General features: G+C 38.7%; 1 pseudogene; it reads left to right on the top strand.

Annotated features, from left to right (window-relative positions):
- The window catches only part of LOC149214844 (translocon at the outer membrane of chloroplasts 64 pseudogene), a 176,311-nt pseudogene extending 163,794 nt beyond the window's left edge, over positions 1-12,517 (top strand).
- Positions 12,518-12,868: the final 351 nt, after the last annotated feature.

The raw sequence follows: 12,868 nt of genomic DNA, 5'->3' as shown, positions 1-12,868 counted from the left end.
TTTGTAGACTAGTGCCTATGAAGTTGTTGAGTTGGGGCTCAGCAAGGGGACTGAAATCTCCTGTAGGTTGGTACCTACAAAATTTATAAGTTGATGCTTATTTTAAACAAGGAAGTTTACAAAAGATTTATAAAGATAAATTGTATAAGTGCTTCTTATATAAATATTTGTGTTCCATGATTTATGTGCATCAAATGTTTTAAAAGCTAAAATTTGTTAATGGTAATGAAATATTGATTCAACCCCCCCCCCCCCCCCCCCCATAGTGATTCCAACACTAGATTGGCACTCATCATAGAGAAATGACATAGTCACCAAAATTATAACAAAATAATGTGGGGTGATGAGCACTATTAGGTTGGTTACCTCTTCCCCCAAGCCTATATTGTCAATTGAAGGTGTGAGGTACCATGTAGACACACCTACCATCTATACAAAGTCAATAGCTGAGTGGGACAGCCCATGCCTTCCACTATGTCATGAAATGACAACCTTCTTACATGAAGCCATAGATATTTACCCACTCTAGCTTTTCTATCACTGACATAGATCAAGTGGTCAAGTATCCATTACTAGATTTCTCTTTTCCTCAGATACTAGGAAAGCTTCAATAGATTGTACCTAGACACCCCCAAGAATGCCCAACCGATTCATCTTATCTATAAGTATTCCCAAAATAATATCATTAAATTTCGTACTGATACTTTAATGGTGCTTCTTTCGTCACTTCAAGGTAGTTTTCAAATGCCCACAACACTATTGTGGCTTGTTGTACTCCCTAGTGCCATCAACTCACTTTGGCCACTTTTGGACATTCCTAAGGGTATTCTATCTTATCTAGTACTACATATAAATATGAAATAATTTTGAGAAGGGTTTCCAAAGAATAAGATGTTGATGGAGAATGAACCTGCTAAAGAAAACAAAGAAAACACAATAAAGTCAAGATGAAATTAAGGAGAAACCAAGGTGCTCAATGCAGGTGATGTGGAAAATTAACATGGTATAACATTACATGTTATTAATAATGATTGGATCATGTACTCTTGCCTATATAAAGGATGCTACCAAACTATTTCATTTCCCAACGGGCTCATATGACAAGGAAACAAAAACAGGGAGCAAAAGGTTGTGGTAGGGGGCTCCCTTGTAAAAGTGAAAAAGCTACAAGTGAAAATCGAGGGGTAAGAAGGAACACTCAGAGGGTCAAGCCAAGTTAGGAGAAGGTATTGTAGTGAAAGCTGCATAGAATTGTCTAATAAATCAAGAGAAAGGCAAAGAGACTCCAACAATATGGTTTTTAGTAGGCACATAAATTGTTTAGGCAACAACAATGCTAGTTAAAAGAGAGGAAGGCCACAAGAAATGTGTGCACCTAGGGGATATGGAGAAACATGGCCCCCAAATGACAAGGAACAAGAGGGCCTCTTGCCCAAGAGAATCCAACACAAACTTGATAGAGAATCCATGGAGAAGCTGTAATGACCATAACAATAACCAGAATCTGAAATACAGGAAGCGTAAAGAATTTAAGTTTGTACTTACCTTAACTGCTGTTGATTCTGCCTGCTGTTAATTTTGCTACTGAACTGGTGTCGTTGATGATGTCGTGGCTATTTTGATCCAATTACCGGGAAACCAATTCCTCCCAGCTAGATTGAGCAGAGCCTGGCTGCTCAATCCAGTAAGCTTCTCGCAGGAGCTCACTACCCCGGTGCCCAGAACCTCAGACCGAGTAAAGCTCTTCCAATGGTCAGTCTTATTCCTCTGGTTTGTACTCCTGATTTCCTGCTCCTGGTGTTCTCCTGCCCTCCACTCTCGGTTTTCTCCCCCCTGGTCTCAGCCCCATCTCGACGGTTTTATAGCCAGGGCTAAGCGGTGGCCGCCCTGTACACCTACGACTCCACTGCTTACTCCCGCGGTGACAGCTTCCTCCAGCTGTGAGTCATCCTCCCGTACAGGTGATTATAGGAAGAATTTAGATTTATAACTTTAGAATTTCTCTTTATAACTTTCGCCCATTTCTAATTTTATAATATTGAGTACTTTACCATAAACTTCATTTATGTTTGATTTCTTTTTAATATAAACTTTAGAATTTTAGGTTAATTAATATTGATATTAATACTTGATTTTTGTTCTATTTTATAAATATCATTTTATTTATTTATTATTATATATATATTTATTTTTATTTTTATTTTTATTATACAGGAGCATATAATATGTGTTTTTAAGGATGGGTCGTTACATACACTCCCCCTTCAGAAAACTTCGTCCCGAAGTTAGAGTTTAGATTTAAGGTTTTAATGGGCATGACTTTCCCTATTCAGGTTCCCAAGCTATTCTAAAATCATCCTATCCTTCCTAATCTCTTCTGCTCCCATCCTATCCATCCTCTACTAGAGTATGCCATGGCGTCAGTTTTACTGACCTAACCATTCATAAACTCTAAGGTGACAGCGTCGGCTATACCGACCTGATTCCCAGTAGGCATCTGGCAGTCATCATCACACGTCTAGGGGAGCGTGACTCGCACAGTCCTCCCATGACTCCAGGGTTCGGAGGATAAACGGTGGGCAACACCTCCACCCCTCCCAGTAGAACTTAGGGTTAACACCCTATCATAGAATCACTTGGAGCTTTAATTGTTCTGAGGTTCTGTCATCACGTGGTCATCCCGGTAATTGGATACTTGAATCTGCAATCATACACTCACTCATGCATTCATAAAATGTGCATCAGCATATTCAAAATAACTCATGTATTATTCACATATGATACTACAGTATAACATATTTTTATCATTTTCTATGCATGTCTTTTGACTTCCATCTCAAATGTATTCACTTCCTGATTTCTATTCCATTGATCATATTGATATGTAAAAATAAAACAGATTTACAATATCTTAATTTCTATTAAGAAGTAAAATCCTTTAACTGTCTTAACTTTCCTTTGACAACTATAATTTAATAAAATGAACCACATATATTGTTTTGGTATCCATGTACCAACAGAAGTTAAACATATATTATGTCACAAAATTTCACGTTTATCTATAATCATTCAAAATGTTTCTGGGTCTCTGATTGCAGTGGAGTAAAATATATACTAAACATAGTTTAAAGTTCTTCAAAATTGACATAGATTAGGGTATGTTTGACGTATGTCCTCTGTATTTTCCCAAGTTGCTGGTCCAGGACTATACTTGTCCCATTCGACCTTAACTTGGTCCACCAGGCGGTTCCTCAATTGTCGAACTCTACGCTCTTGTATACGTAATGGTTCGACCATTATGATTCCCTTGTCCCAAACCTAAAGATCCTGCTATAGTGGGTTGATGCGTTGCTTGGTCGTTGCTGATGACTGCATGAATTCTATGATTACCTTGATTGGTTGATATTGTTCCCTCTCCAGTCCTATGCAATATATTCGACGAAGCTTCTGGGCAGTCACGTTGAAAATGCGGTCCCCCACATCCCCAACAATTAAGCTGCGTTGATCCCCCTGAATCAAGACGTGAATTTCTAGAGAACGAGCTTCGTCCTCTCATGTTGATTCCTCTCGAATTTATTCCTCTACTGGCAGTCCCTCGAGACGTCCATGGACTGTTGTTTGATGATTCCGCGGCTATAGTGTTTACTACCATGGGAGCTCTTGTCCCTATATTTCTCGAGGTAAACCTGTTACCGTAAGGTGGCCTCGAGCTACCTCCGTTGAAGAAGTTTCGAGGATTCTTTCCTGGAAATCCTGATTGTAAAGGTTCTGTTGTCCCCATATCCTTTTTGATCCCTAGGTGCTCTTCTGCACAACGACCACATTCAACCGCCTCGGCTACTAATGATGGTTTCCACATGCTTACCAAGGCTCTGATGCGAGGATTTAACCCAAATATGAAGCGTTCAGCTTGACGTTCATCAGAATCTAAGTAGTGAATGTATTTTACAAGTTCCATAAACCTTATTTCGTATTCTTCCACAGTTTTATTTCCTTGAATTAATGTATGAAAGGCTCGGGCTTGCTTTTGTTGAAAGTATGGAAGTAAATACTTCGTGCGGAACCTTTCCTCAAATAGTTTCCAACGAAAATTATCCGATGTAAGATGCAATTGCTTTTCCAGATTTCCCCACCAAATCAAGGCACTTTCCTTTAGTTGAAATATGGCAATTTTTGTTTTTGCCGAAGAAGAATATTCTCTTAACCTAAAGCATCTATTCATTCCTTCCAAACATGCTTCAGTGCGTTCACCTGCTTGACCTCCTGAGAATTCTGGGAGTCTAATTTTTTGAAGCTCCCTAGAAATGTCTTCTTTCGATCTTCTGGGCTCAAAATTGTTTGGTTCTGCTGAACTGGTGGCTACATGATGAAATTCCTCTTTGGTTTTAGCCTTAGTTGATTCTTTTAATGTCTCCAATAAGGCTTCCAAGGAGTTCATTATCACAGTCAACTCTGGCGCTGGGGTGTTTGATGTTGATAATGGTCTTGGTGGTGACGATGGTGATGGGGATGATGATGGCGACGGTGGTGGCATTAATGGTGGTGATGCTACCCGATCACGTCGTCGTCGCTCATAAGTCCTTACCATTGTAATGGTTCCTGAATACATAATAAAATTCTATAAAAATTTTGAGGTAGACAATTGAATTTAACATATAATTTTCTTTTGCAACTTCACATTCATAAATAGGTATAGTTTTGCTATTTTTATCCGCTAGGCGGATCTTACTGGTACCGAGGTCAAGGAGGGTGGTCTCGCAACCTCCTTGTCCTAATGCAGGGTATTCTATCCTAATATGAAATAATGCAGAAGTATATGGTCATTAGCTCCTAAGGTAAAACATCTAAAGTTTATTACTAAATAACATCCGCAAAATGAAAATGGTAAAATGTCTCGTTACAATGAACATCGGCAACATACCCGTCATACCTCAATCTAGCTATTACCTTTAAATAAGGGCATACATATTTATATTTTTGAATATATTACTTAGATAGGGATTAAACCTATAATATATATAAATGAAGGATTGTTTTGGTTCCATATTAGATTTACCTTTAACCGGAAAATTTACCATAGACATGTCATGATTAAAATCTAGAAGAAATACAGTTTAGCAGTGTACCATAAATGTAGGTTGTAAGGAAATTTGTTCATTGATTACTAGACTTTCTTATTACATTCTTGGCCAAAGGTTTGGCCAGAAAACCCTCCATTCAGTTTCCCCACCTAGTCTTTATTTAGAAAGGGTGCTTGTCTATCTCAGCACCATTAAATATTGTCAAGGGCATTTAATATCCTAGGCTTTGCACAATATGATTGAGCCTTTCTACACAATATGTAGAATTACAGATCTGATGTTCCACTGTATGCATTTAGTCCCACAAGCCTTCGGTTGAATACCAAATAAATTCAACTAAATATACTCTGTATCAAACTGTTGAATTAAAAGCGAATCTAGATAGAGCAAATAATGTTAGAAATATTATGTTGGACACAATATGTTGAAGTATCATTTTGGTGTTGCAGGATGTTGTCTAAGATCAAATTTAGAGTTGTCCATCTCTCTAGTAGGTCATACCATTGACAGTGGTTCTAATGAGATATTTGTTTAAGAAAATCTTCATGCTCTTTCTTATTCTTGGAATAGATGAGAATATCATCTAAAATGCACCAATGGGTGCAAAGACGCTTAGTTACAATTAGATCTGTCCCAAGTTACAGTTACTACAGCCTTCATTGGCTGGAACGTAAAAAATGCACCCCTCAATGGTAATCTAGAAGACGAAATGTTTATGCATCAGCCATAGGGATTCTAGGCTGCATGTAAGGAAAACTTGGTATGCAAAAATAAAGCTTTTTACATTTAAAACAAACTCCAAGAGCTTGGTACACAATTTTATAAAATATATTACAAGCTCCAGATTTTTTTTTATTTTATTTTATATATATATATATTATTTTTTTTTATTTTTTTTAGAAGAAGTCCTTCTAATCCAAAACCCTATGCCAAGGGCACTGGTGAGGCTATGGTGGTTGCAGAGGTTTAATTTATTCGGATGACAAAATCAACAAAAGCAGTTAGGTCAGTGAAATTCAGAGGATAAAGTTTAACTTGTGCTCAGATTTTGACATCATGGATTTTAGGCCTCCTTGACTACTGCCTGGGCTGGAATTAAGTCACATTTCTGGTAACATAGCTTTTGACAAAATCCTGCAAGGACTTCTAAGTACAAAGCAATATAGTTTCTTCAAAACTGAGGCCATGCTCATTGTCTTATTCCAACAGGCAACATGTGCCCAAACTCTTTTCATCATTCGATTTCCTATTAGGCCATTGTGTCTGAACATTGTTCCACTCTGACACAGCTCAGAAATAAAGTGGTTCCCAAAGTCGATGCTCTACCTAAGAAGAGCCTTAGTGTTTCCAACAGCCATAGAGCCAAAATCTGATGTATCTGATGCATTTTGACAGTAAGTATGAAATTTTAACCCAAGGCTACAACATTTAAACTGTACCACCACGTAGTGTGTCCAGTATTGCAAGATAGCAGGGGTAGTGAAATTTTCTCTCAACTATGATACCACTCAAGAGAATTTGTATGAGCACAAACAGATTTATAACTCAGAGATTTATAGCAGATTGAATAATATTATAATTCCATTTTAAATCGATGCAAAGATGAGCAAACCAGTAACATTTTAACACATAAAAGCTAGTATTTTAAGATTAGCTAAGTACAATTCATTCCTTGAAATCTGAGAGAAAATCTCACTCTTCGATACCTATCTCTTAGCAAGGGTGACCTGTGAAAACTATTGCCAAGGGACAGATTTGCCACTGAACCATTGGCATTACTACTTGAATACCATCCCAAGCTGGGGTAATGATATGACAAAGAAGTCATATGCATAGGAGCAACTCTCAAAACCTCCAAAAATTTTATGTCCATAATCCCCTGGGAGAACAATGAAAAAGCCATGTGCTAACCATATACTACCTTGTTGTCTAGTCCCGGACCAAGGTGAGACAAATTTCAGCCCAAGATTTCTACAGGAAAGACACTTTTCTTATAACCGCATATACCTTACTAGATACTCATCACTAGCCTCCTTGCTAACAAGGGAAGATCTACATATTTAGAGCCTCCTCGCTAACCTCCTTCTTAGTTCCAGCAGGATACACTATTGGCAACACTACAATAGCAAGGATCCGGATGCTTATCTCCCACCACCATCCACTCATGGGTGCAGGTAAATAGCTGTCTTATGCAATAACAATCTTTGAAAAAGGCAATAGCACAGAGCTGGACCCAAGCAAGTAGAGCGGAAACTGGAACATTTGACATCCTAAAACAACCCCTTGGATCATGCAGCGCAAGATATATGAGGAACCCTCTTCACTTCCACGAAGTTTTGAATCAACATTGAAAGCAACGAGTGCCATGAATGCACATTCAAGCTTTACTTTAGGATCAGCAAAAGTTACAGTTGTGCAAAGAGAGAGTTTGTTTAACAGAAGTTTTGAAGTTTGGAAGTTACTATTTTAAAATGTATTAACTTCCCTTGTTTTCCTATAGTCTTCTCATGGTACATATTTATGCTTAGAATCTTGAGTTTAGTTTTTGCATGTTTTGAACAATGCCTTACCATATCTCTTTGCTCTTAGCAGTCTAAAAGAAGCACCAGGCATGCCATGATATAGAAGATCAGGAAACTGCTTCTATACACCAATCTTCAGTTTTAAGTCAAAGCAACACTGGCCAGTTTAGAAGCCCTATAAACACCTTTTAGAAGCTTCTATGTTCTTTGCGATGCAAGACATAAACTTCCAAGACATCTAACAATAACCAATAATTTCTAATAATAACAGGAGATCAAGTAATTGACATGATATGCAAGTACTTCACAAAATAGAAGATTTTCGTTAAAGTGAAACTTCTAGACCCATAAATAGATGGAAAGATAGAACAATATGGAATCATATCAAGTAATTGACTCACTAAGTGAGCACTTCACAATTTTTTTTTCTCGGTATTTATTTTGCAACTTGTCGAACCTGTAGTAAGAGCTACCTGTTAAAATGAAATATCTCACTTAATCTGTATCTCTAGGAAAGATAGAATTTATGAGAACCAATATACTCGATGGGTTCTACAACAGTTTGCAGGTGGACATCCTTAATTTTAAGTAGTTCATATAAACGATAAACTGTTTTTATATTGCACTCCAAATAACAGAATCTACAAATTATGTAGGTCTTGACAATGCTTGTCGGCGAATTTTTCAGCCGCTCTGAGATTGTCAACGCCACTTGGTGAAAACATCGTGATAATGCTTGTCGGCGAATTTTTCAGCCGCTCTGAGATTGTCAACGCCACTTGGTGAAAACATCGTGATAATGCTTGTCGGCGAATTTTTCAGCCGCTCTGAGATTGTCAACGCCACTTGGTGAAAACATCGTGATAATGCTTGTCGGCGAATTTTTCAGCCGCTCTGAGAATATATGTGATAATGCTTGTCGGCGAATATTTTCAGCCGCTCTGAGAATATATGTGATAATGCTTGTCGGCGAATTTTTCAGCCGCTCTGAGATTGTCAACGCCACTTGGTGAAAACATTGTGATATTATCTTAAATCTCGCAATATTATCGCACTACAGACAAAATATCGTGTTATTATCTTAAATCTCGCAATATTATCGCACTACAGACAAAATATCACCAAGCTAAGGGCAGACCCGTATAAAGTGATTTTTCGGTTTTTTTTTTCTTTTCCGTCATTTTGGAAACAAAGGTCAACGCCATAATTTCCTTCTGATGTCTCGGGGCGTAGTCTAAACGTCGGATTTCTTTCCCCCTTAGCATTGACTCGATTCTTATTTGACAAGCAGGGATAATCATGGTTGAAACAGGACATTATTAGGTTTTCAAAAGCATTTTGGATGCCCTCGATGATTCTGTTAAATCGAGTAATTTGACAAAAGTTACCAACGGAAAGATTAATTCCACAAATTTCCCGGCTATCCAACGTACCTACTGACAAAATATCCCCCAATTTACTATGACCGTCGTTACTACCCGCCAATTTTAGAGGTTTTTATCGATTTCATAGACATTTTTAAAGAACTATGGCAGAAATCTCTATCATGCATCTTGGTTCTAACGAATTTTGGTAAATCGGCAAGGTGTTCGACAGAATCTATAATAAAACATGCCGCTTAAGCCCGCACTCCAAACTGTTCTGAATTTATGAGCAATTAAACGCATTTACTTATTCAGATATTCCTTCAACTAATTTTCTCAGACGTCCAACGAGCTTTTCCCTCTAAAAATCGCAACCAAGAAACCAGAACCTGATTTCGTCACTATTTCCAGAGCTTCTAACGGAGACTTGGAATATCTTGCAGATAAGGGTTTTGGGCATCAAATCTGGCACCTGGAATCTTGCGGAACGCTAGGGCACCGAGATTTCGCCTTGAAAATGATTCGCAAGCGGCACCTATAAGGTCAAAAGGGTTTGAACACTAGCTCTGATACCATCTGTAATGACCATAAAAATAACCAGAATCTGAAATACAGGAAGCGTAAAGAATTTAAGTTTGTACTTACCTTCACTGCTGCTGATTCTGCCTACTGCTGATTCTACTACTGAACTGGTGTCGTTGATGATGTCGTGGCTATTTTGATCCGATTACCGGGAAACCAATTCCTCCCAGCCAGATTGAGCAGAGCCTAGCTGCTCAATCCAGTAAGCTTCTCGCAGGAGCTCACTGCCCCCATGCCCAGAACCTTAGACCGAGTAAAGCTCTTCCAATGGTCAGTCTTATTCCTCTGGTTTGTACTCCTGATTTCCTGCTCCTGGTGTTCTCCTGCCCTCCACTCTCGGTTTTCTTCCCCCCTGGTCTCAGCCCCATCTCGGCGGTTTTATAGCCAGGGCTAAGCGGTGGCCGCCCTGTACACCTACGACTCCACCGCTTACTCCCGCGGTGACAGCTTCCTCCAGCTGTGAGTCATCCTCCCGTACAGGTGATTATAGGAAGAATTTAGATTTATAACTTTAGAATTTCTCTTTATAACTTTCGCCCATTTCTAATTTTATAATATTGAGTACTTTACCATAAACTTCATTTATGTTTGATTTCTTTTTAATATAAACTTTAGAATTTTAGGTTAATTAATATTGATATTAATACTTGATTTTTGTTCTATTTTATAAATATCATTTTATTTATTTATTATTATATATATTTTTATTTTTATTTTTATTTTTATTTTTATTTTTATTTTTATTATACAGGAGCATATAATGTGTTTTTAAGGATGGGTCGTTACAGAAACCAAGAGGTACCAAATGGTTGACTAGTGGAAAAGGCCTTGTTGAAAAGGGAGGGTAAATGAACTAGGAAGGGAAAGATAGTGAACAAAATGGGGAGGAGAATTCTCCCATGAAAGGAAAAGAAAAATGTGGAGAAGGAGATTATACCTAAAGAAGAGTGAACCCAACTCACAAATAGCGGGTTTAACCCATGAGGAACCACTAAAACAATGCACTATATTAAGACTTGATGCAGGGCCAAGGTGGAGTAACAAAAAATGTAACAAATAGTTCAAGATCCAAACTACTTATCACTCTCCAAGGAGGTGGATGGCCTGAGAGCTAGATTGAGCCACATAAGGTCCAAGGCTAATCTTGGGAAAAGGCAACGATGAGCCATAATGAGAAGATTTAATAATCTAGGTTGTTGGAGTTTTGCTTGTATCAAGGGATTTGGCTTCATGCTTCACATGTTTTGCATATGTCATTGTAAAATAAAAGAAAATGTTTCATTTATCTAACTCCTTCCACTATTGAGTAAAGTAAAAAAGTGAGGAAAAGGAGATATGTTCCTTCACAATCATTGAAAAATCCCAAAACAAAATTGAATTTGTCCCTTAGGCCACTGTCTCCAATGAGATTAGTGAATATATTATTTCCTATGAAGTCATTGATTTCCTTTTGGAAAGTCTAAATAATTAAGTTGTGAAAATGAGTAAGGGAGAGAGGTATTTTTGCAAGTTGGATGAGAATCCAACTTATAGCAATGAAAAATGATCCAAATAGTTGGCACACATAAAATAAATTAAACAAAGGGGTAGGGACCACTATGCACCCTATGTTCAAGATTGAGAGCCACAAGACAAGGGTGAGTGTTCCCAAACTCCATAAATTGCATGGAACGGTCCACAAATTCATAAAATTCAAAGGAAACAAAGGGAAAGGATGTCCAAAAATCCAAAAGTCAAGGTCAAAAGGCAAAGGATGGGATTTTAACCCATGAAACAAAAGAAGGCATATGGGCCTCACCAATGAGGGGACCCTTTAACAAAGACTATTAATTTTAGGTATGTTCTATGCTTAGAGCAATTTATTTCAATTTTCACAGTAAGCTCAATATCTTTTCCAGATTAGCAATCACATCACCATTAAAGTAAACTACAGATAGAACATAAACATAAATCGCAGAAGACAAGCCAAGACAAGAGGACACAAGATGTGGCACTACCCAGGGACAAACCCCAATCTGGGGAAACCCTTGATCAATTCTTCTTATATGTTCTTCAATAATTCAGCAGAGAGAGAGAGATAGTACGTTTACAACAGAAGTCAACACTTTGACTTATCTAGATAAGAGCATAGATCATCTCTAAGAAGATGATACATGAGATTAGTTGAAGACATGTGGCTTCAAATGATTCTCCAAGGTGACTCCTTCACCTATCGTTGTGATGCATTTCGTCATCATGTTGCACCTCACCGCACTGCACCATGTTGCACCCATCATCACTATGCTGCATCTCATCACGCTTCATTAATCATGATTGTACCCATCACTGTACTGCATTATGTGCCATTGTTGCACCATGTTTCCATACTGACCTATGTGTAGGTTGCGCCTTGCTTGCTTGTTGTCCCTAGAATGCTTGTTGTTCTTAGCATGCTTGTTGTTGCATGCTAGTTGTCCCTTGTATGCTAGCTGTAACATTGCATGCTTGGTGTATTTGCTGCTAAGTACCATACAACTATCCTAATGTTAGCTAGTTATCCCTTGCATGTCGCTCTCCTTCGGAGACAAATTCTCCGACAGTTCCCGGAAATTCCGGTAGTTCCAATGGTTCCAGTTGTTCCCGACAGTTCTGACAGTTCCCAGCTGTTCCGGCAGTTCCCGACAATTCCGGCAGTTCCCCGCAGTTCTCGGCAGTTCCTGCAATTCCAGCAGTTCCCGTAGTTCCAGTTGTTCCAGCCGTTCCCGGCTGTTACCGGCAGTTCCCCGTAGTTCCCAACAGTTCCTGCAATTCCAGCAATTCCCGCAGTTCCAGTTGTTCCAGCAGTTCCCGGCTGTTACCAGCAGTTCCTGTAGTTCCAGCTGTTCCCAGCAGTTTCGGCAGTTCCCAGCTTTTCCCAGTAGTTCCCGCCAGTTCCGGCTGTTCCCGACAGTTTCGGCAGTTCCCCGCAATTCCTGCTTCTGCCCTCTAGATTACGGCAGCGTTATCCCTTGGGATCTCTCCTCCTACTAAAACCCAAAGACAAGTAGAGAGGAAGAGATCCCAAGTGTGTTGAAATGACTTGAAGGCCACCTCTATTTATACTAAAACATTGAGCACAAGTGGGGTCTTTTTGGTTGCTAGCCGACCTTGACGAATTGTCCCATAACACAAATAAATTCATATCTCCATGAACACTTATCAAAATCGGATGATCTTTAGATCAATCCTACACCTCTCGATGAGAGGGATCCAAAAAAAATATCAACTTCCATTAATAAGATGACCCACATGGAGTTTGGCCCTAGTTGCCAATTTTAACAGACTAAGACAAAAACAATGC

The sequence above is a fragment of the Pinus tabuliformis genome, chromosome 1_1, assembly GCF_031772625.1.
Source record: "Pinus tabuliformis cultivar Carrire ecotype Pingquan chromosome 1_1, CPIR1, whole genome shotgun sequence".
Classification (NCBI taxonomy): domain Eukaryota; kingdom Viridiplantae; phylum Streptophyta; class Pinopsida; order Pinales; family Pinaceae; genus Pinus; species Pinus tabuliformis.
This window is presented reverse-complemented; position numbering and strand designations above follow the sequence as displayed.